Source organism: Saccoglossus kowalevskii, chromosome 6, assembly GCF_978046115.1.
Source record: "Saccoglossus kowalevskii chromosome 6, keSacKowa6.1, whole genome shotgun sequence".
Classification (NCBI taxonomy): domain Eukaryota; kingdom Metazoa; phylum Hemichordata; class Enteropneusta; family Harrimaniidae; genus Saccoglossus; species Saccoglossus kowalevskii.
The window spans coordinates 10698746-10722006 of record NC_140646.1 but is presented as its reverse complement, the minus strand read 5'-3'; the positions used below and the strand labels follow the sequence as shown (position 1 = coordinate 10722006).

General features: G+C 35.8%; 1 long non-coding RNA gene across 1 annotated transcript; it reads left to right on the top strand.

Annotated features, from left to right (window-relative positions):
- The first annotated feature begins 18193 nt into the window (after positions 1 to 18193).
- LOC146741502 (uncharacterized) lies at positions 18194 to 19298 on the top strand. The gene is made up of 2 exons (XR_014929774.1): positions 18194 to 18518; positions 18866 to 19298. It is a non-coding gene; the product is annotated as an uncharacterized LOC146741502 (long non-coding RNA).
- Positions 19299 to 23261: the final 3963 nt, after the last annotated feature.

The window sequence follows — 23261 nt, the reverse complement described above, 5'->3', positions numbered from 1 at the left end:
TGAATTGCTGTGTTATGTCTGTCATCGTTTAGGCCTATTTGAAGTTTTGGACGGAACTTGGCTCAGTGATTTGGAACTAATTACGAGATAACCGTCGCTATTCTGACTACGATTCTGACAGTTGGTATTCGTAGTTATTAATGTAGTGGACGATTAATCAAAAGATATGACGTATTCAGTACTTAGTGTGATTGGCTTTATGATTGAAGGTTACGCCCTAGAGTCTTTTTACTGTTTTGTAAGTGGTTAGAGTTTTGAAAATGAATAAAGAGAGTTTGAGTTGGTCTTGGAGAGTACAGCACGATAGACGCAGTCGAGAGTCCAGTCCTGGGTCGAGCCTTGAGGCAGTCCAGTCTTGGGCGAGTCTTGGTTCAGCCTTGCGATAGTCTTGGAAATTTTCCCCCAGGGCGCTGTGTCTTACAGAGTGCTCGAATGACCGACTAAGACGAGAGCTGAAACGTATTTCATTGTGTGTGTCTTATTTGACTGTAAAGCTTAAGTGACTTCCCTGATCCCGTACCCCAAGGGGACGCGTCATAGAGACGAGACGAGAACCCCGTGGAGAAGAATTTATCCCCTGACAGTACACTAAAAATACAAGTAAATAGCGGTTACACCCTGTGTTTGGTGTGAAGAATGTATTAGGAAATATACAAAACCTGGCTTCCTGACAGGGAATATTTAAACAAAACGTATTCTGTATTAATCTGTAAGGGTGTTCGGTTATTATATTCGGCACTGCTAGTCGCAGGAAATATTTGAATGTTTCTACAAATGTCTTGCTTGTATAACAAAATAAATATTACTGTACATCTATAAATATATTTTTATTCCGTATGTAATAAATATGCAAGACTTACCAAGTGTTGTTGATGAGTGATTAGCTGAAATGCAAAACAAAAAATACCTCCACTGAAAACAGATTGTACTGTACTACAGTACCCGGTCTATTAAAAACACTTGTGCATACATATGTATACAGACAAAATATGTAATATTTTAAGATTGAGTTTCAATAAATGCAATATTTGTTCTGTGTGCACTTCTATTGGAAATGGGGTTCTAAAAGAGCAAATACGGTATAGGTTGTTTTCAACATTTTAAAACTGTAAACTTCAACTTACGTCGGTAATTTAATTTTAAAATTCATTAAAAACCAATTAATTCACGGGTAAATGTACTATATAAATATTAAAATAAAATATATGTACATAATGAATAAATTATGCCGCCATCTCTACCAAATGAAACAAAGAAAATAATTTCGATAAACAAAGACTTAATTGTCAAAATAACTTTCAAGTTTGATTCTTTCAACAAAAAGTCCCTTCTTTGCGTACACCTCAAATCACAGTATTAAAGTCCACATTTTTCCATTTCGATTGTAAACAGCCTCTGCCTGCATACAACTTCATTCAGTGTACACTGTATGACCTACATTATTATTATTACTAAAACTATATTAAGGATTCTTAACAACACATCCCATAATAGGTTCTGATGCAATGCCCATAGTATGTGGTTTATACCACTGTTATCAGTAAAATTTCATTTTCAGGAAAACAGTCAAGTTTGAGATTTGTTACATGGTCTATAAATACAACAATCCTACCAAATAATTTTAATAATCAAGTGCTTAAGCAACATGTGCAGTGTGTGCTACAAACAGGCGAGGTCGAGACTTAGCTGCAGACAATGTAGGATATAATTTTTTCAGTGACCAATAACACCGGTTTAGGTAACACCAGACACCGTGCTAGTCTCGTCGAGTTCTGTTTTTTTAAAAACCATAACGTGTTAATAAGTGATTGTTAGTGATGTCCGGGAGTGAAGATCCAAATTTGGCTGGGAATGTCCGTGAAACTGGAAAGAAATGTCCACGGAAAATCCGCAGTCCTCTTGGTGAGTCGACACTGATTGACAGCCATAGTGATGACGTCATTAGTCCACAGGTGGTTGGTGTACCCCGCAAGGCACGTCGTGTAGAAAGTGCCGAAGAAATTGCCATGCATATTACTAGCAGTATGGAGAGACCGAAACTGACAGATTCCGAAAAATTGGATCTAATATTTTGTAGACTGTATAAAATTGAGGATAAATTCTTGAAATTAGAAGAAATAACGAGTGAACTAGTCAATTTACGTGGAGAACAGGTGGACTTGACGAAGTCTCTAGAACACGCACATGCTGAGATTAACGATCTGAAAATGGACAAGGTTAGTAAAAGTGACGGTAGTAAATTGAGAACCCGCCAAGATGAGTTTGATGATAGGCTGCGCCGCAATAACTTAATCTTCTACAATATTCCTAAAATGGCAGAAGGACCAAACTGTGTATTCATTCAAGAATTTATTAAGAATCACATGAAGCATACAAATTGAACGGGATCACAGGGCTCCGACTTTTACGACTAAGAGTGATATAGTTCGTCCTATGTATGTGTCATTTATACGTTTCCAGTCTAAGGAGAATGTACGCCGTAATGCGGCAAAGTGTTTGTCAAATAAGCCGTATAAAGGAAATAGTGTTTATATCAGAAGATTTCTGTGCTGCCACTCGGGCCGCTCGCAAAATCGGTGTTGCCGACGAAAAGTGAAAAAACAGAATAAAACATTTCATAACTGTTTCTGTGTAGCGAGACTACTATTTGAGTATTTCATATCCAGCTGTACGCTGTTCTTTTCAGCACTTACTCATGCAGTTGACCAACATGCTTTGTGAACTTGATAAAGGTTGATCGTGTACAACTGGTAGTTGGAAGATTGGATATCCCTTTTCTCATTGAGTAATATTAAGTATATATACACATATATTATTTAATCTACTTTATGTTACATAATACGTATTATGCCATATTTGTACAACAAAATAGCACAGTTCTTGGTTTAATATTACATGGAATCATGTGACACAGTTAATTGTTTGTCATTGTTCTATGCTAATAAAAAAAATTCGTTATCAGGGAAAATATTAATACTGCAATTACAAAACGTGAATTGCGTTATTTAAAATGCTTTAGTTTGGAAAGCAGCTTTGGCTGGAAAAAGAAAAAAGATTCGTAATGTGTTCTAAAATCTGTTTAAACTTCTCAGAGTAAAACTATTTTGTTTTTTTATTGTAATGTTCTCTTCTCGTGAACTTGGTGAATCAGACATTTTAGTCGCAGGTTTTATTAGATTAAGTTTTCACAGTGAGACTAGCAACAACAAAACAACTTGATACTGCTCTTATTTAAATTTGAGCCTTTTTTCAACCAGCAGTGCATTTTTGTTCTTGTTTTGTTATTTACATCTGCCTTTTTGGTGAAGGGGGAGAGTTTTCTCCCTTTCTTTTATTATTATGTTCTATTTAACATTTTTGTTTCTTGGTGGTTGTCGTGTATTTGTTGTAAGTGGATGGCTTTTAGTATGGGGTTATGTTATAGGAAAATATCATATGTAAATTATAATCAGTGATTTGAAAGTAAAACGTTCAGGGGTGCTCTACTCCAGAAAAACGGAGGGATGTTTTCTGTTGGTTAAAAAACAAAGATTGTAATATTTTTTGTTTGCAAGGTATACACTGTAAAATTGGGGATGAGGAATTATGGGAATCGGAATGGAATGTGTTTTTTTAGTGCGTATCGAAGTAATTCCGGAGGAGTGGGATTCTTTTTTAACAAAGTTGATGAATATACGATACATAAATTCAGAGGCGACGCTGGTGGTAATTTTCTATTTCTCAATTTAACTTTTCAATCACAGCGGTTCACATTGGGTACAATCAATTAAAGTTTTTACCAAGAAATATAGAATATCCTGGATGACTTCGGGAATTTGAGTATAATTATTTGTGGGGACTGGAATGTCTCGCCCAATTTTAATTTGGACTGTAGTGGGTATGTAGCTTATAATAACCCAAAAGCAAGCCTGGAAATTGACAATCTAAAGAAAGCTTTTGATTTTATTGATATTTTGAGTCATCCACCCAGATGCTAGAAGATTCACTTATATAGAAATTCTATCAGTTTTGAACAAAAATGGAAAATAATAAGACACCGGGTAGTGATGGTTTTCCTTGTGAATTTTATAAGTTTTTCTAGAACGATATTCATTATTTCCTGAAAAAGTCCATTAATTATTCATTGTCTCTTGGTTACATGTCGATTACACTAAAACAAGGTGTTATCACTTTAATTCCTAAGAAAGGTAAGGACAAATCCATTTTTGAAAATTGGCGCCCAATCACATTATTGAATACAGATTACAAGCTGGCTTCAGGCTGTATATCCGAAAGAATTATAGATATTATTCGTGATTCTCAAACTAGATATATTAAAGATAGGTTCATTTGTGAAAATACTCGTTACTTGTATGACGTATTGCAGTACACTGAGCTTAATATTTCTGGTCTGTTGGTCTTGTTGGACTTCGAAAAAACCTTTGACTTTATTGAATGGAGTTACATTGATGAGGTTCTCTTAAAAAATAATTTTGGTGTTTTTTTGAGGAGTTGGGTTAAATGTCTTTACAAGGATTCTGTCTAATGTATTATAAATAACGGACATGCAAGTGAAATGTCTCGGAAGTATTGGGGCAGCCAATTTGCAAACTCGCTAGCGAATTGGCTAACTGCTTGGGTTTAGGTAAGGAGACCCCTTGTCTCGATACATTTTTATTATCGCAGTTGAATTTCTGGCCCAGGCTTTGAAAAACAATCGTGATATTAGAGGTATACAGATTGATAATAAAACATTATTACGTCGGTATGCAGATGACACATTTTTAACATTAGATGGTTCAGTCTACGTACTATTTTTCAAGGTACTGAACAATTTCGCTTTAGTTTCTGTTTGGTTTGGCTCAAAAAAGTGATGCAGTGATAGAATATGCCATGCATTTAATTTAATATGGTTAGAAAATAATTTTGAATTATTGGGACTGATCTTTGACCTAAATTTAGAAAACATGGTGGTTTTAAATTATGAAGATAAATTGAGGAAAATTTATTCCTTGTTTGCTTCATGGGGCTGTAGACCACTGTCTCTTTTGGGTAAACTCACAATTGTTTAAAATCTTGCAATCTCACAACTCCATTTATTTTCCTCCTTGCCATCCCCTCTAGTGCACTTATGAATCCTCTTAATGCAATTATTAATCGATTTGTTTAGAGTGGTAGGCGAGCTAAAATATCCAGGGCTACTCTTAGTCGTGGTGTTGAATATGGTGGTTTAAATTTACCTAATTTAACACTATTTTCCAAGGCGTTAAAATTGAATTGGACTAAAAAAATGCTCACCAAATACTTTATTTTAATATTTTTAGGAAAATTGGACATTATAAGATTTTATTAAAAAGTATACTACATCAATTAAAAATAACGTTTAGTCGGAAATAATGGACATTTAGCATTCTTGTATAAATCATCAAAAATTTAATTATCAAAGTCAGGTTTTGTGGCATAATTCAAATATTGCTATAAAAGATGATTATGTCAACAGGAGGTTGTGGCAGGAAAAGAATGTTTGGTATGTAAATGATTACTAGGAGATGATGGCCATTTTTTAAGTTATGAAAATTTCAAGTGTAAGAATACGACTGCAATGTAATTTTTTTTGAATTTCAATCTGTGCTAAAAGCTATTCCCAGGTCATGGAAAATGGAGTTGCATTAGAAACCTAAAAAAAAATAAATTCAATTGACAATTATTTCGTCCTTAATGTTAGAGACAAACATCACACAAAATTGTATTCGGGTTTGGTTTGGAAAAATGCACCGCCTTTGGGCTGTCAAAATATATGGGAAAAACAGCTTGAAATTCAAATTCCGGACGAAGATTGGAAACCCATTTTAAAACTATCAGTTATTTGTACATTTGATTCCAGGCTGCAGGCATTTCATTATAATTTTTTACAATTTACACAAATAACACTTTATGTTTATGGAAATTATTGATAGTACATTGTGCACTTTTTGTAACGCTGATATTGAAATTCTTGAGCATCATTTTATAACTAATACTAGAAGATGTTGGGGAAAATGTCAGCAACTCTGGAAACAATGGACAAACGTAGATGTTTTGTCTGACAGGGATATTTGTTTTGGAATACACAGCAGTTTTTATTGCAATCTTCTCAACCTTTTTATTTTAATTTGTAAACAGCACCTCTATTCTGAATCGAAAAGATCCACTATTTACTTTTTGTAATTTTCCTTTCATTTTTTGTGTGAATGTATTTATTTATTTAAATTAATAAAAAAATATTAAAAACAAGTGTTGAGGGTTATCTACAAAGCCACTAATATTATTTTGTTTGAAAAGCAACTTGGTACAACTATTGCCGAACTTGACCACTTGCTGTCTAGAGTTGTAGTACTTGTTACACAAGCTTACCACGAGGAGCCGTGATGCAGATCTTGTTCTTTATATACTGTATTTTTTTCCAAAGTTGTTTTTAACCCTGGATACAATAAAGGGAATAGTTGAATCTCTTAATATCATATAATATATTGTACATTTGAAAGGATGTGAATGATGGAGATGCTGAATTGTTCGAGTTACGGACATCGAGTTAAGAACATCGAGTTACAGAAATGACCACATCCATATTTTTGAAACCACGCTCACTTTTGTGAAACCATGCCCAGATTGTAACTTGACGTTCAATTAAACATTTTTTTTAATTCTACGACTAGTACGAGTTACTTTTTAAGTCTATTGACGACGACTACGACAATATCGAATTTCAATGTGCCGCCATGTTGGGTCTGCAGTGTGACCTTTACCATGTTGACCACATTATGCACGTATTTCTGCGCCCACTTCATTATAATATGTGCTTCCATGAATATTTAATAGCAATGAATTTCCTGCAGAATAAACCAGTCGGGGTGATTTCGCGATTTTTTTGTTATTTTATTTAAACTAAAAAAACAAATTAATCGCCCAACTGCGGCAGTCTATACGTCACCCTACCCGAGCCAGTATGTGGCGTATGGCCCGGTTCACGGCATGTTATTATCCGTGTGTTGCATCCATTCGCCGGACTAGACCAAATAGTTGTGAAACAATATCGGCGGTAATGCTGATGTGTCAGAAACGCCATGGAATATTCGAGAACTGTTCGAGTATTGTTTAAATTTGTTCTTTACTAAATAAACTGTTAATTGGAGCATTAACCCATTTGCATTCAGATAAATAATAATAATAATAACTTTATTACACAACTTAACCATCTGTGGGTTTAGTAAGGTAAAAAAAAAATGAATACAAAAGACAAATAAAATAAGACACACTAAAATTAAAATACACTGAAATTCAACATAGAAAGAAATACAAATTAGAAAATCTCTGAAAAAATGATTAAACAGCAGCAAGGTTCTCCCAGACCACAGTTACATATTTATCTTTTAGAAAATTGTAATTTTTAAATAATATGACAAAGCCATATTATTTCCCATTATTTTCACAAAGCTTTCCATTCTGGACAAGTCATTAATTTTTATTTTAAAATACTCCAAGACATGTTTTCTCTCTACTTCATAGAAATTGCAATCTAAGATGAAATGCATTTCATCTTCAATTTTATCTGAATTGCATTTTTTGCACGTTCTTTCATTTTCTGGGGTTTTTGGTTTACTCTTCCTTCCCAATTCAATTTCAAGGTTGTGGTCACTGAGCCTAAACTTTGCTAATTCAAATTTTTGTTTAAATGCACTGTATGTTCTAAGTTTGTTCCCCTCTTTTTTATTTAATTGTTTTCTCCATGATTGAATAAATTCATTTGATAGCTTTGTTTTTACAACATTGATTAGTTGATTAATATTGTTGATCTTATTAGTTTCTTTTATTTTAGACAAGTTTTTTTCTCCAAAAATTGTTTTTATTTGAGTAATCCAGGTAGAATTATTTTGTATTTCCTTTAATGTACATTTTAATATGTGATTTTCAGGAAGCAAATTTATTCTGTACTAGTTTTTAACCTTTGAAACCATTGCATTTATTCTTACTGGTAATCTACTTAGTTCACCCCTTATACCGACTGATGGTGTAAATTTACTAACACAGAGAATAAAACGATAATAATTATTACAAACTTGCTCTAGGTTATTTGTGTCATTTGTTAGTTCACCTGCCCAAATTTCTGACCCATACATTAGAATGGGTGTAACCAACTGATCAAATAATTTTAAACACAATGAAGTTGAAATCATTTTATGACTAAGTATAGTTTGTCTAATGGCAAATAATGTCTTCATTGCTTTATTTTTTAGCATACAATGGTTTGTTTTAAATTTTCCATTCGGAGTGAATATCATACCCAAATAACAGAACTCCTTGACTGGTGTTATGTTTTTACCATCTATAATAAAAGTTTGGTTTTTCAGTATTCTGTTACTTGTGTTGAATATCATCACTTTGGTTTTCTTAACATTCACATTAAGATTCCAGGTTTTACAATAGTCTGCTAATTTATTCAGACAATTTTGTAAACCCTCTGCAGTCTGTGAAAACAAAACAAGATCGTCTGCATATAAAATAGAGTTTAAGGGTTTATCACCAATCATGATTGGTGTATCACCACTTTTACCAAAATGACCTGGAAGATCATTGATGAATATGTTAAAAAGGGTGGGTGAGACATTACAACCCTGTTTCACACCACATGTGGACTGAAAACCTGTTAAGCCATTTGACATATTTACCTTGTAGTTTATGTTATTGTACATGGATTTAATGATTTCATAGAAGTGACCATTAATTCCTAAATTTTGTAATTTTAGAAATAATGCTTTCCTCCAGACGCTGTCGAAAGCTTTTCTAAAATCTATAAAACGGCTTAGCAAATGAATTTATAATTCTTGTGTTCTATTTTTGTTTCTAACTCCGCTTTGTGTTGCATTTACCTTGCCACGTCAGTATGTTTGAGTTATCATGCATAGACAAGTTATTTTGGTCATTATTAGTTAGATACACGTCATTGTTTGCATTTGAGTAATACTGTCATGAATTTGTTTTTGCGTATCTGTTAACCGACTTAATAGTTGATTACGAGCGAATTGCTGTGTTATGTCTGTCATCGTTTAGGCCTATTTGAAGTTTTGGACGGAACTTGGCTCAGTGATTTGGAACTAATTACGAGATAACCGTCGCTATTCTGACAGTTGGTATCCGTAGTTATTAATGTAGTGAACGATTAATCAAAAGATATGACGTATTCAGTACTTAGTGTGATTGGCTTTATGATTAAAGGTTACGCCCTAGAGTCTTTTTACTGTTTTGTAATTGGTTAGAGTTTTGAAAATGAATAAAGAGAGTTTTGAGTTGGTCTTGGGTAGTACTCCACGACAGACGCAGTCGAGAGTCCAGTCCTGGAGAGCCTTGGTCCCACGGCTGTGTGCGCGTAATGATTGCTTCGCCGTTATTGGTTTAAAATACACTGTCAGCCAACTAACTTGTGATGATGGAGACAGAGGGTTCATAGATATTGAAAACTAGAGCAACATATTTTTCTGTAATGTGATTATATATACAGTGCCTCACTTAAGTATAGAGTCCATAGAAAAGCAATAGCTGTTTAGATTAGATTCCTCGGGCCGTGAAACTCATCTTGGCGTGGAACAACGGCCTGAGGTGTTGTGACCACATTAATCATATCACAACTAATTTAAAGTTAAACAGGCCATTCTGCAAAAAAAAAACTCTACACATAAAACGAACTTCCTTGGTGAGCAAGTAAACGACATTACATGCACATATACGAACACCACACACAAGCTTCAAATGTGTATGACAAAAATACATGTAAACGCTAAATTTAGGCCACTGATACAACCTGATAAAAAATACTAAAATATAATGGTTTGATTTAAAATAGAGGAGCATCAGTGTAGTTCCATGACAAAACACTTGCAACAGTATTAATCAATAGTTATGTATTGTAATTCGCCAAATTTGGGTCGTCGTTAGTGGTATGTACAATTCTTGTAAAATACGTACTGTGAAACTCACCTTGGCGTGGAACTACCCGAGGCAGTAAATATTGGTATGGAATCCATCTAGAAATGTTTATATCTACTAAAGCGAAAGCATCGGAAGATTGAATGGGTTCACCATATGTAACAGAAATCATTTGGGTCTTGTCTTAAATTCTACGACAGAGCCAAGTTCAGACATCGATACACTTATAGCATTCTGTATCACCCCACGTCAATGGGAACGGCTTGTGAAGTGCAATTAACTTTTACTATTTTCACAAATTAAATATTGGCTACCTTGCGTAGTAACAGCGTTTCTCATGATGTACACTTAACATGGTAATTGTTATCCTGATAATTGATTGTTGTTTGTATCTGGGGGAATTTTTTCTCTCTGGGTTCTCTACACTTGCCAGGGGGGAATCTCGTCTCGTCTCTCTACCTCGTTCCCTTGAGGTACGGGATCGGGAAAGTCACTTAACTTTACAGTCAAATAGACGCACACAACGAAATACGTTTCAACTCTCGTCTTAGTCGATCAGTCGAGCACTCTATAAGACACAGAGCCCTGGGGAAAAATCCCCGAGTCGCAAGGCTGAACCAAGACTAGCCAGAGTCTAATAAACAATGAATAAAAAGCTATTAATCAAACTCCTGTCATATATGCTTATAAACTTCAACTGAACTCAAAAGTCGTTAATTTAAACAAAAGTCATAGGGCATGCAAAGACAAAGCTACCATAACACATTACTCCTCTGGCAAAAAAGACGGGAAAAAGATTAAAACGATAGACACTACTGAGTTACATATAATCCTGTCAATCATGAACAAATTCTTGCGTTATCAAACAATACGTATATAGGCGCACCAAACTCTCACTTCAAAAAGACATTAAAAAACGTTACAAAGGTGCTCTCAACTCAAAAAGCGTCAGAAGTATTCCGGAAACAACACATAAACAAAAACAACTCTTAAAACGTCGGTATCTCTGTACTTGACAAATCTCAAAACTCTTAAAAACACGTGGGGGCATCATTCCTCCCATCATATTCATAAACTCATTAAAACACCATAAAACTTCACAAAACTCAAAACACTGTGTTGCAAATACTTGTCCACTGAGGCGCACTTAAATCGTTATAAAGGACCTCGAACGTCACTAAATATCATTTCAAAACAAAGATCTGGGCGCCTACATAACATACAATTCAACAACAGAAAAAAACGGCAAGGAAAAACGACAGGAAAAGCAAGCAATACATTACATACTGAACAATAATGTTGAGATTGTGGAAAAAAGTTCAACGTTTTGAGTTACAGTGTCCGTTACAGTGTCCAGCTTCTTTAAGCAATACACAGATAGCTAAAGTTCTAATCAAAGACTATATAGCGTATCTTCTCTTGTCGTCGCGTTGGTCTGGGTCACATCAGAGAAAAAGCGTACCCCAGCAAAGAAAGCTAATGCACCCAAGAAGATGAGCAAGGCTTAAAAAAATTAGATTTGTTTTTTTTTAGTGTACCAGTACAGTATGTCTGAATTGCGTCAGTCAATATGTACCTGTACTTTTTGTTGTTTAATGGGAAAATAAAATTGTTCCCAAACATGATTGGTGTTTGTATCTCCCAATTGTTTTAAACGTTTAAATGGGCTTCCGAATGTGTTCATGGGCAAATAGGCATTACTGTAGGGCATCACTTTAAGTTGATACAATATTGCGAATTAAACGAGTTATCGAAATCGCAATACATAACCTCTCGTTTTATATCGATCCTCGATAATATATCGAACAGTTTTATCTACAGCGAGCAGCGTTTTTGATCCATTCGTGAATTGATCTGATCAAATGCTCAACGATGTTTTAGCCCTAGTGTTTACCATTGTACTTCTCGGCTCTTGTCTACTACCTGCAGTTTTTAAATTAACATGACTAATTTAAATCAACAAACACATCATTAAAAAGACCTCGGAAAGCCGTCTCAAAGCTGAAATTTAGTTGACATAACCTAACACTGAAGGCTAAGTAAACTTAGTGTATGTCTTTATTTACAAGTGCAAGACCATCGGCTCATAAAATCAGCAATATCGCTTTTAAGTTTCAATGTGTGATAAGCATAGGCTACCAAACTTTTAATTATATTGGTTTCTTGTGAAGTTAATAATTCTAAAAATTTATGAAAAGATGGAGGGTGGAAATAATCTTTTGGAAGATACAATTGACGAAATTTAGAATAAAATGGGCATACTAAAAGGAAGTGGTATTCGTTTTCAATTTGATTTGCTCATCTCTCTCAAGAGTTGCCCTGTCAGTTTCGATGCGCAGCTATGCGAAGAGTTGCCCTGTCAGTTTCGATGCGCAGCTATGCGAAGAGTTGCCCTGTCAGTTTCGATGCGCAGCTATGCGAAGAGTTGCCCTGTCAGTTTCGATGCGCAGCTATGCGAAGAGTTGCCCTGTCAGTTTCGATGCGCAGCTATGCAAAGAGTTGCCCTGTCAGTTTCGATGCGCAGCTATGCGAAGAGTTGCCCTGTCAGTTTCGATGCGCAGCTATGCGAAGAGTTGCCCTGTCAGTTTCGATGCGCAGCTATGCGAAGTGTTGCCCTGTCAGTTTCGATGCGCAGCTATGCAAAGAGTTGCCCTGTCAGTTTCGATGCGCAGCTATGCGAAGAGTTGCCCTGTCAGTTTCGATGCGCAGCTATGCAAAGAGTTGCCCTGTCAGTTTCGATGCGCAGCTATGCAAAGAGTTGCCCTGTCAGTTTCGATGCGCAGCTATGCGAAGAGTTGCCCTGTCAGTTTCGATGCGCAGCTATGCGAAGAGTTGCCCTGTCAGTTTCGATGCGCAGCTATGCGAAGAGTTGCCCTGTCAGTTTCGATGCGCAGCTATGCAAAGAGTTGCCCTGTCAGTTTTGATGCGCAGCTATGCGAAGAGTTGCCCTGTCAGTTTCGATGCGCAGCTATGCGAAGAGTTGCCCTGCCAGTTTCGATGTGCAGCTATGCGAAGAGTTGCCCTGTCAGTTTCGATGCGCAGCTATACGAAGAGTTGCCCTGTCAGTTTCGATGCGCAGCTATGCAAAGGGCAACGAAAACATACTAAGGATTTTCTGTGGGCGTTTATAGTGACCGAAGTAAGATATTTTCCCGCTGTAGCGCTGTTTTAAATTCGCGCTATGTCACGTGTTTCTTAAACGTACATATGTCACTTAGTCAGTTATGCTGCAATTACATTTAAATCTAACAGTAAATGTTTTCATAAACGTGCTTGTATTGTTAACTGTACCAAACATTTTGCAAATTACAAATAAACAACAAATTCTTTATATCAGTGATCCATGTATGCTTATTTCTAACTCCAGACTCTTCTATACTGTAAAGCATATCATAACATTTACGGGGATATCTATTATGGGGCATGTTAATTAATTTTGCCCAATATTTTGCACAGCTATTCGCGATGTACAGAAAAATGGAATATCTCCCACATTTACCTAATAAACAACTGTTTTGGGGATTTGCGTGAGACACCGAGGTAATATCTACAAGCAAGAAACTGAATTCGTTCGAGGCAATCATACTGTCGAAACTCCCAAATGTCAGCACCATATGTTAAAATTGGCAAAATCTTGGAGTCAAAAAGTTTAAAAATACATCATAATTTTTGTCACTTATTATCATAATGGCAAACATGGCCTTTTTGGCTTGTTGTGCTAAAACCTTTGTTGCTGTCGACCATAGAAGTCTACAAGAAAATACAACCCTAAGATATTTACAGTAGGAGACTGCCTCAATTTCTTCATTCTTAGACAAGTGACCACCTGCTTTAAAAACACAACTTTAGGTTTTTCCCTATTCACTTTCATTTTCCACTTTTCCACCTGTCACAGTGACTACTTAATTTTTTAAGAAATTTTTGCAACCCGATCACCGTATCTGAAAACATTGCTACATCATCTGCAAATAATAAGCAGAAAAGTTTGACAGGGTCGGCGATAACTGTATGTAATGATCATTGCGTTGCTGCAATTCAAAAAACAGTTCGTTTATGAAAAAGGAAAATAAAAAAGGGGTGCGGACATAAGATTTCACGTTTTAATATATGCTAGACAATATTTTAAACATTTTCCCGTTTATACTCCCCCCTTTAAGGTAGCGAGACTATTATTTGTGTTGAAAATTACGATTTTCACATTTATTTATTAATTGATGAAATGCACTATAAACTTTCATGTGATAAAGTCAACATAACATAGAATGTCATGTAAGTTGGTTAAAATGTAGATTTTCTGAAGGGAAGCAAGGCAGCCTCAGTAGTGTTTTCCAAAATCAATAACACAGGTTTAATCTGTGTGCCTATAAGTTTCAAAGATAAATTCAAGACAAAGCAATGTTAGGATGTGTTATCAGTAGCTATCTGACACACAATGAGTGTTTCCAAACATTTGAGTGGTTTATCTCCGCCCCTGTTTGTTTCACAGATTAGTCATTTGCATATGAATGTGTCAGACACAAGGTCACACAGCCACTGAAAAAAATCATTGATTTTGGTGTTTTCATATGCCGAATTGAAATTTGGTATCCATAATATGTGTTTAGTTGTACTTCTAACCCTGGTTTTAAATTAATCCTTCCATAGTATTTGTCAAATTTACTCGTTCAGTTTTATGACTAATTGTTTTGTTGTTTGTTTTAACAAGCTATTATGCTTAAGCTTAAAAGGCGGTAGACGTCACGCCGCGTCCTGTTCGATATGGGACTCATAGCGACGTATACAACGTATGTAAAATACATTGTTTATTTACATGAAATTCGAACACCACACTTTAATCCATTTAAATAAACTGTTGCACAAAAAATAAATTAACACACTCTGTATACTTGATGTATGTATAGACCAATATCAACACATTTTATTAAAAAAATTGTTTAATAATTAACAAGTTCCTTTATGCTAGTTTAGATAAATGACTTGATTATACAGTGTTTATAAATATTAAAGTTTAATCTGCAGGTCAATTCGCTATTTTGAACACTAATTACATTGACTTGTGTTTGTATGATATTAAATACTGGAAAACGGTAATTTTCAATTACAAGTAAAATCGTGTGCTTGGTGTGTCCTTATGTTAATTTTAAAACTAATTTCAATTTGTGTAGTTATCAGTAAATTACCACTTAATAGCACGTTCAGTCATGTTTGATTATTTTCGAAACATACTCTGCTATTTATGATCAACCTATGGAACGTGTATTATAAAGGTGGTATTTGGTTGAAATTATTGTGTAATTTACGATTATATATTTGTATCACAAAGGGACTTAAAACGTTAATGAATTTATCTTTGAAAACATACAACTATAATGGCTTTAAAAAAGCTATAACAAAACACTAGAAATAGCAGTATGCAAAAATGTGAGAATAATCACCTGTAGTAGATGGGGTTCTTGTTCAAGGAACGGTTGCAATATCCTCTAAAGCCTCATAATCCCTCTCAGGCATGGTACTAAATATAGAGATTGCCATTTTGTAGCGTGTTTGTTAGTAGCCCTTGATCTCGGGCTTATATATATATATATATATATATATATATATATATATATATATATATATATATATATATCCAAAAACGATAATTTTAATTTAGTTATTAACCAATATCTAAGTTAAACTTAATATATACCTCGCGTCTTTCAACTGACTTTTCATATCAACACTAATATTTGAAGTCTGCTCCAACCATGAATGCCGTTCAACATAATTTTTTTAAATGTTTATAATTTGTGATACAAAACAAAATAAATTCAACCATGTTAAGTAAAATGTTCAGACTTCCGGTTATCTAATAGCATAAATTGGTAATTAAGACATTCATTTTGTAAATAGACTTGAACAATTTACAAACAGAAAACTTACAATCACAAGGTTAATTTTATAGTGAAACAAATGTCATGTCACCTATGAGTGTGGTATACGTTGGACATGGGTAATCAAAGTTTATGAGTAATCATTTATTTCCCTTGTTGGTGCTAAATGTGATATTATTTTTACATACCATAGCTAAAAACAACGTAATAAACCGTAATTCCTAGTACACAAAGAAGAATCTGCAGATATGTTTTTTTCGAACAATGTATTGAAATTCGATGATATCCTTTCACGTGAGAACCAAAGGTAACTTGTTATGGAAACGACTGACAATCCACAAAAACAAAACAACTGACAAGTACACTATAATACATAGTCAAATCAATGTTATTCAGAGAATTTCTTTTAACTCGTCATTAGAGGGGGGTCTTTTGTCGCCCTTAGATTGTTTTGCACTTGGTGATTTTATAACAGCATGAAGTGGAGGATTAACAGCTTCTACATTGTTTCCATTCACGTACTAGGGTGAAGGAGCATCTTTCACCAGATCATACACTTCTTCAGCGTATGCATATTTCTGTGGCTGTTATTTAACTTGATACGCTTTCCTTTCATGTTGTTTTTAGATTTATTTGATGCGGTGTTTATTCCATACTCATCATTTATCAGGGTCTGCCGGTCTCTCAACAAATTTACAAAAATTGGAAGCTGCCATCAGACTCATTTGGTTTTGCGAACCCTGATTCTTCAATAAATTGTGACACCATTACATTCTGCTACAAGTTTCATTGACCAACGTGGTGGTATTTTCTGGTGGACAGTTGATGTATTTAAAGGGGAACCGCTCAATCCCTTGGATTGCACCAAGTGCTCATGGGTAATTAACTCCGCCTCTGTCCACTGAATAAATGAATGCTTATCTTTCCCCTTGTACTGCTAATCCCACAAAACAACAACTGATATAAACATCCTAAGAACGAATTACAATTTGTTTGTTTCAATATAACATAGCAATTGAATTTCAAACAAATACAGAGCAGTCTTCATGTGCCATGAATTGAAACATCGCGCGCTCCGTAATTTATACATCGTCGGAAAAAAACTTCTAGTCCACCTACACAAATATTTAGTGCAGGTTACATTTTATCATTATCATGTAGGCCCTTACACTAAATATCTCCCATAGCAAACAACAGTATAGTGCTATTGTTTGCCAAGAGCATCTACGGTCAGATCATGGTTTGGGTTGGGAGTAGCGTATACCAGCAATATTAGACCCCAACAGAAAATCTTAGTACATGTATTTAATTGACTCAAAAGGAAAGGTGGCAATTTATTTAATAATTGATTGCCACCAAGCTTTTTAATAATACAATTGTTTTAAAGACAAATTGCCACGCTTATTTCATCATTACCCAAGCATTTGTGCTGAACCAATACTGATTGTGATTTTATTTGCATATAACCTTTATCATATCAAAAGTGAATTTCATTATTACGTTATGTATTAGGGAGATAGTCACACAGGAAGTATAACACATGAACGCATGACGCTTGTATTGTTTCATTTTTTAGCTCAGTGGAGCTATTTATATTACCGACTGTATCAACCTTTTTTTTTACTGTAAACCTGATCTGATTGCTTTATTACTTGGTATATATCTACTTCAGGCGGTTCCCTCTCAGAATTTTGCAATGAAGTCATTAATTCTCTAATTTTGATGAATATTTTTTGTCAGTTTTGGTAAAAACTGATGCTTTTGACTTTACATGGTGTCAGAATCGTGATCAATGTATGTACAAAGGAACCACATGTGACGAATAATGTGTGATCGAACTCAAGTAAACAGCCAAGGTGAGTTTGATGTGACTCATATCGTTTGCATTATGTTATCCGATAAGGATACGCCAGTAATTGCTTCTCAAATGTCCCACAGCCACCCAAGCTGAATTTTAAAGGTAATATTGCTGATAATTGGATAATTGGGATGCATATGATATTATCATTCCTGTCACAGAGATTGACTACAAGTGCTGTGTTGCTACTTTCATCACATGTGTTGATTTTGATGCTTTAGAAATACACAACAGCCTACGAGATCAGAATGAAGGTGTGAAGCAAATATTTTTAGAATTATTGAACTGTAGAATAATCATTTCATTGGTAAAAGCAACCTTACATATGAACATTATAAACATAATAATCGTACATCAGCTAGATTAAAGCATTGATGCTTATGCATGTCATATTATGGGTGGCACTGGAATTAGAGGTGCCCACATAGCTGAGGTGGAAGCTGTATTAGGCATTGTTATGCTAATGAGTAGGGCTTTGTTTTAGCCAGTGTAGTGCTGTTAGAAGCACACTTCGTTTTGGACTGTGAAGGAGCAACAAGTCAGGTTACTCTGCTCAGTGGGTTAGAAGAAATTCCGCACCATAGCTTTTCTAGGCAGTCGATGTATCCATATATTGGTGTATTGCGCTCTAGTGCTCTCTGAGCCAGTTTTCTGCTATTTGAGTGGAAGTAAGTTCGGTACTTCCAAAAAGCAGTATTGTGTCAATTTGACACAGGCAGCGTGGCTGAGTACTGGGTGTGACCGGCGTGGTGGTGTGGTGTTGCTGGGGATAACTCGAGGCGGGGTTCAGCGGGACCGGCCTCTAGACCCTCCGTTGCTGAGCGTGAAGTGTGTGAAAGAATTCTCGTGTAAGTAATTAATTTCATATTGTGCATATATTTTGTGTAAATTTAGTCGCACGTAAAAGATTGTCAAATGCGATTCTTTTCGCGGCCAGTTGTCGAGTGTGAACAAGTGTATTGCTGTGCTACTTGTATGGTAACCATATAATTTTTGTACATATTAAGACTGAGAGGCAGCATTTCATAAGTTATATTTCGTAATCTGTTAAACAAGACGATTGTAATACTATGTAGTTTCTAGTTTTATTATTGTACTTGTGACAAGGTAATTATATTTTCAAATGAGGACTGTCGGCGTTTGTATAGTCGCCAAACTGTCATCTCTAGTCACTTTTGTTGATTTCCTTATCCAGCCATTAGATTAAAGACTTCCAACTAACCAGCCAGTGACTTAAAGTCCGGTATTGTTGACTCCCTGGATGTAAGAAGACTACAGTTCCCAGACTACCCTGTACGGAACTCGTCATATGCTCTGGATCGTCGAGTCTACGTCAATCTGTATAGGAGTTTGATCTGCATTGAAACTGTTTCGCCGTGAATGTGATACATAGCTAAGTGACATATCTGCATTGCGTTAACAGTAACCACTAGTCATAGAGAGTGAACATTGTACTGTTGTACTTGTTACCAGAACTGATATTATATAAATTAATTGTACTGCTATATTCGTTACCAAAGGTTATATTTAGTTGTGTTGGGGCTTTAACTTGTGCGCATAAGTATAGATTTAAGACGTGTTATGATATCGATATTCTGTTTATTAAATTGATTTATTTGTTAATTTAATACGCACTAGGACTTGTGTAGTTTCTCCTCATACCCGACCACGGATCTCTTGCCTCTTAGGCCGACAACGGTTTGCTATTTGGTATTTAGGGTGGCTGATTCCCAGCACCTGACAATGCAATATCATTACAAACCCTGGTTACTATCTGTAATTATGGTACACTAACAAGGATTCACTGCGTGATAGAATTGTAATCTATAAGGCTCTATGGAATATTGAGCCACATTAGCACAAATTAAATCCATATCCAGTGACACTGAATTGGATCAATAACACTCTGTAAAGAACGGAGGTAAACCCAAAAGAACAAAAATACTAAAATACCTAAAAGTAAATTTTGTGGTTGAAAATATAAGTTACTGTTTTTAGGAAACATGACAATCACGCAGAAGAATAAATCACTATGCCACGAAAAGTCCAAGTGCAAGGTCACAAGCATATAAATCAAGAAAGAAAGTACATGCAGTCAGTGCAGAGAATGAATCTGATTCTACCGACACATCCAAGTGAACGTAGAGAATAAATCTCCATACACAACAAAGTTAACATGCCAGTGAAAACCCAAGAACAACCAGAAATATTAAGTTGAATTTGTTGTCGTCAATGGTGATTAAGTACCATCACTAATATATCGTGCATCACAGCAAATGGAGCTAATCATTGTCCAATTTGAAAATATTATGCAAATAGAGAATACCAAAGACACACAGAAAGTCAGTCTTACCAATACAAATCAGTACAGACCCCATTCTGACCCGCTAGGATTCCCAGCAAAGGAACAGAAAGCATGTATAATTTAGAACAGCTTCAGCATTTTCGTGCATGTAACTACTCCGTCTTCATAATTTGGCCAAGAGGGAATAACAAGCATACGACATTACTACGCAAAGCCTTGTGGGTTCCTGTTGCTAGGATCACGTCCAGTTAGAAGACTTAGAATGGATAATAAGTGGAAGCAGTTCTATTTACTAAAGTCTTCAAGCTATGACACACAGCTGTCTCTCTAACCACTGACACACGTACCAGTAGCTTTCTACATATGGTTATGTGCAGCCCAGTGGGAAAACAAACAAACTGATTAGTGCTCTCAGTAGTGGAGATGATATCGCACAACTTTCCGCCTACAACTCTCAATGAAGTGGCCTACAAGTAACACAATATATTCATACCCACTTGTGCTGTTTTCCAAGTGCAGAGAATCAATAGATACTAGGATGCAGTTGTGGGGATGTTTACTAATAGTGCTTTTACGTGGATATTTGATGGTTTCTAATTCATGCATTTAAATTGCTTGGTTATGTATTTCTCAATGCCTCTCTGCATGTGTGGCCAATAAAATCATAGTCTGGCCAGGTTTACACTACATTTAGACTCCCCTCTGCGCTCTTCCTGTGTTGGGTGACACTTCTTTTGTTTGTATTAAATTAGCTGATTAATTAACTGATTTTCTTGTTGAGCAATCTTTATTTAAGCCGTCGTCATTGGTGTTATTGTTGATGTTGAATTCCTCACTTCTTCTTGAACATTATGAGGCAAAACAATTGCATGATCCCAGTCAGTTGTTCTATCCTGAATAGCATTGGCTGAATGGACTGTACCACTAAACAAATTTTGGGAGACTTGCTCTGTGCATTTTGCAGCATAATTCTTAGCATCTACTGGCATTCTTGATAGTACATCAACATCAGCGTTAGATCGGCCCTGGTCTATATTTTATCGTAAAATTAAAGTCTGTCAAATCTGCTACCCATCTGTGCCCTGTTGCCTTCAGCCTGGCATAGTAAAGTCTCACTTGATGATTTGTGGTTAACCTCAATGGTGATTGTGGTGGAATTCACCTTGACCTTGACTTTGTTTCAACTTTAAGTTTAACTTCAAGTGAAGTTGTCCAAGTAATCCGGTTGTCCGGTTTACAAGAATGATGTCATGTTTGGTAGAGTTATGCACTGAAATAATTATTTGGTGTGCAGATCCCTTGCCTATCGCAATTGAATGTCTGTTTATTTCCAAGCCGTCCTGTAAGGGGTTCTCTATACTTGGCTCGAACAACACTGGTTGTTTTTTCTTAATTAGTTTTGGTTAGAACTGTCGGACCTGCCTGAATCTTCACCCCTAACTATGCCCAAATAGCCACAGTCCATATAATTCTGCTGAATTAAATTAACAACAGCTGAAGCATTTTGTGTTTGAAATGAGCTTGATATAGCATTTGTAAAGTTGATACATTGGTAATCATCTATACTATTGCCATACTGTTTGTATACCTTTTCTATAACATTGTAACCAATGATATGACTAGTTGGTTCATTGGAGGAGTCTGCACTGACTAACATTAGTTCAATTTATTGGTATATGGATTCCTAGAAGTCAGATGAAAATCAGCCTCTATCCAACCTGAATAGGATATATCTGTACCATTCATTGCTTTCGCATTCAGGGTTGTGCCAATCTCAAGAAGTTCTTCAATTGGGTTATGTGGATTATCTGGAAGGTTTATGCATTGTCCATGCATTGGAGATGACACATACTTTGGAGCCTGTGTCCTACAATGCATGAACTTCCTTTTCTTGTATAGAACATTCCACCACACATTTGTTACCAACCAACTTCAGTAGTTTTGCCCGTCTTGCTGGTGTTCACTGACATTGATAGTTCATTTTCTGGTTACATTATTGACTGTTTTTCTTTGCCGTTTTCTTCAAGTTGCTGCATTATTTTACAGTACACATTGTGTTCTTCTTAGTGGGCTTTTTGACAGTTGTTGGAACAGTATGCACCATCATAACAAGAAGAACATTGTTGACTTATTTCGTGCTCTGGTCTCCGGCAATTATTACAAGTTTGGAACTGGTCTTGGGGCTTGGTTATTCCATGTCGCTTCCAATCCCCGTTTCCCGTCTATTTCCCTTGGTGACTTGTATCTAGCATTAAAGTGCTCACTGCTGCCACACCTGAAGCAGTGGTCACAGTTTTTTTGTCCCATCTTCTCGACAATTATGACACCTAAATGGTTTGCGTGGATCATGTGTAGTAGTAGCCTCAGTTGCCTTATATGCAAATATAACTCGCTATTAAAGGTCAAGTATGCAAAACAGGAAGTTTGGGGGAGATTCTTTAGGGTCTTGAGTTGCCCTACTGAGATCCTGGTAAAGTTCTTTGGCCTCCCTTTCCCTGTAATGTGCTCTAAAAGGTGAGATTGAGCGAGGAAGTGTCAAATTACTCGTACTTTCCAAGTACGTACAAATCTCTTCTTGGCTTCTAATTGCCCTAATTATACCTTCAATGATTTCTCTTTCATGGTATTCCCTACTAATCCCACTTTCCATTTGATGGTGAAAGTCAGTTTATCCTTTTAATCGGATTTTCCAATCTGTCCACTAATCTTAAACTCTTTTGTCTACACAATTGCTTCCCTCCTATATTCTGATTGGTTCGTCCCTCAGTAGCCTTGGTGAGTTCCAACAATTGTAGCTGTACTGCCTCATAATCATTTTGTGACTTTACAACACTTTCTGTGGTAGTTGTGTTTATACTTGGTTCTCATCAGTTTTCCCCGGGGTCTCATTAATTGATGAATTTCCTGCCCTTTGGTTCTCGGTCAATTTGATCACGGTTTCAATCAAATCTTCTAGGATTGACAATCCACCATCTTCCCTGTTCCCTCTAAATGACGATGGGTGTCTCTAACAATAGCATATTTTGTCTTTCCTGGTGTTTCCCTTGCCACTTTCAAATGGTTAAATCTCACAATCAGATTGTCAATTACATCAGGTTTATATGGGGTTAGCACTAACTGACTTTTACAATCAGGGCTTCATATTTCCATCAGCAACAATTCTACGAGCCATGTTAAGAATCATCACTTGCAAATTAGTGAGTTGCAGCGAGTTGCAAGCTCTTTCCTTTACAGATAAGCATCTTTTAAACTTGACTCGGTCACCTTGTTGACAAACCACTATTTT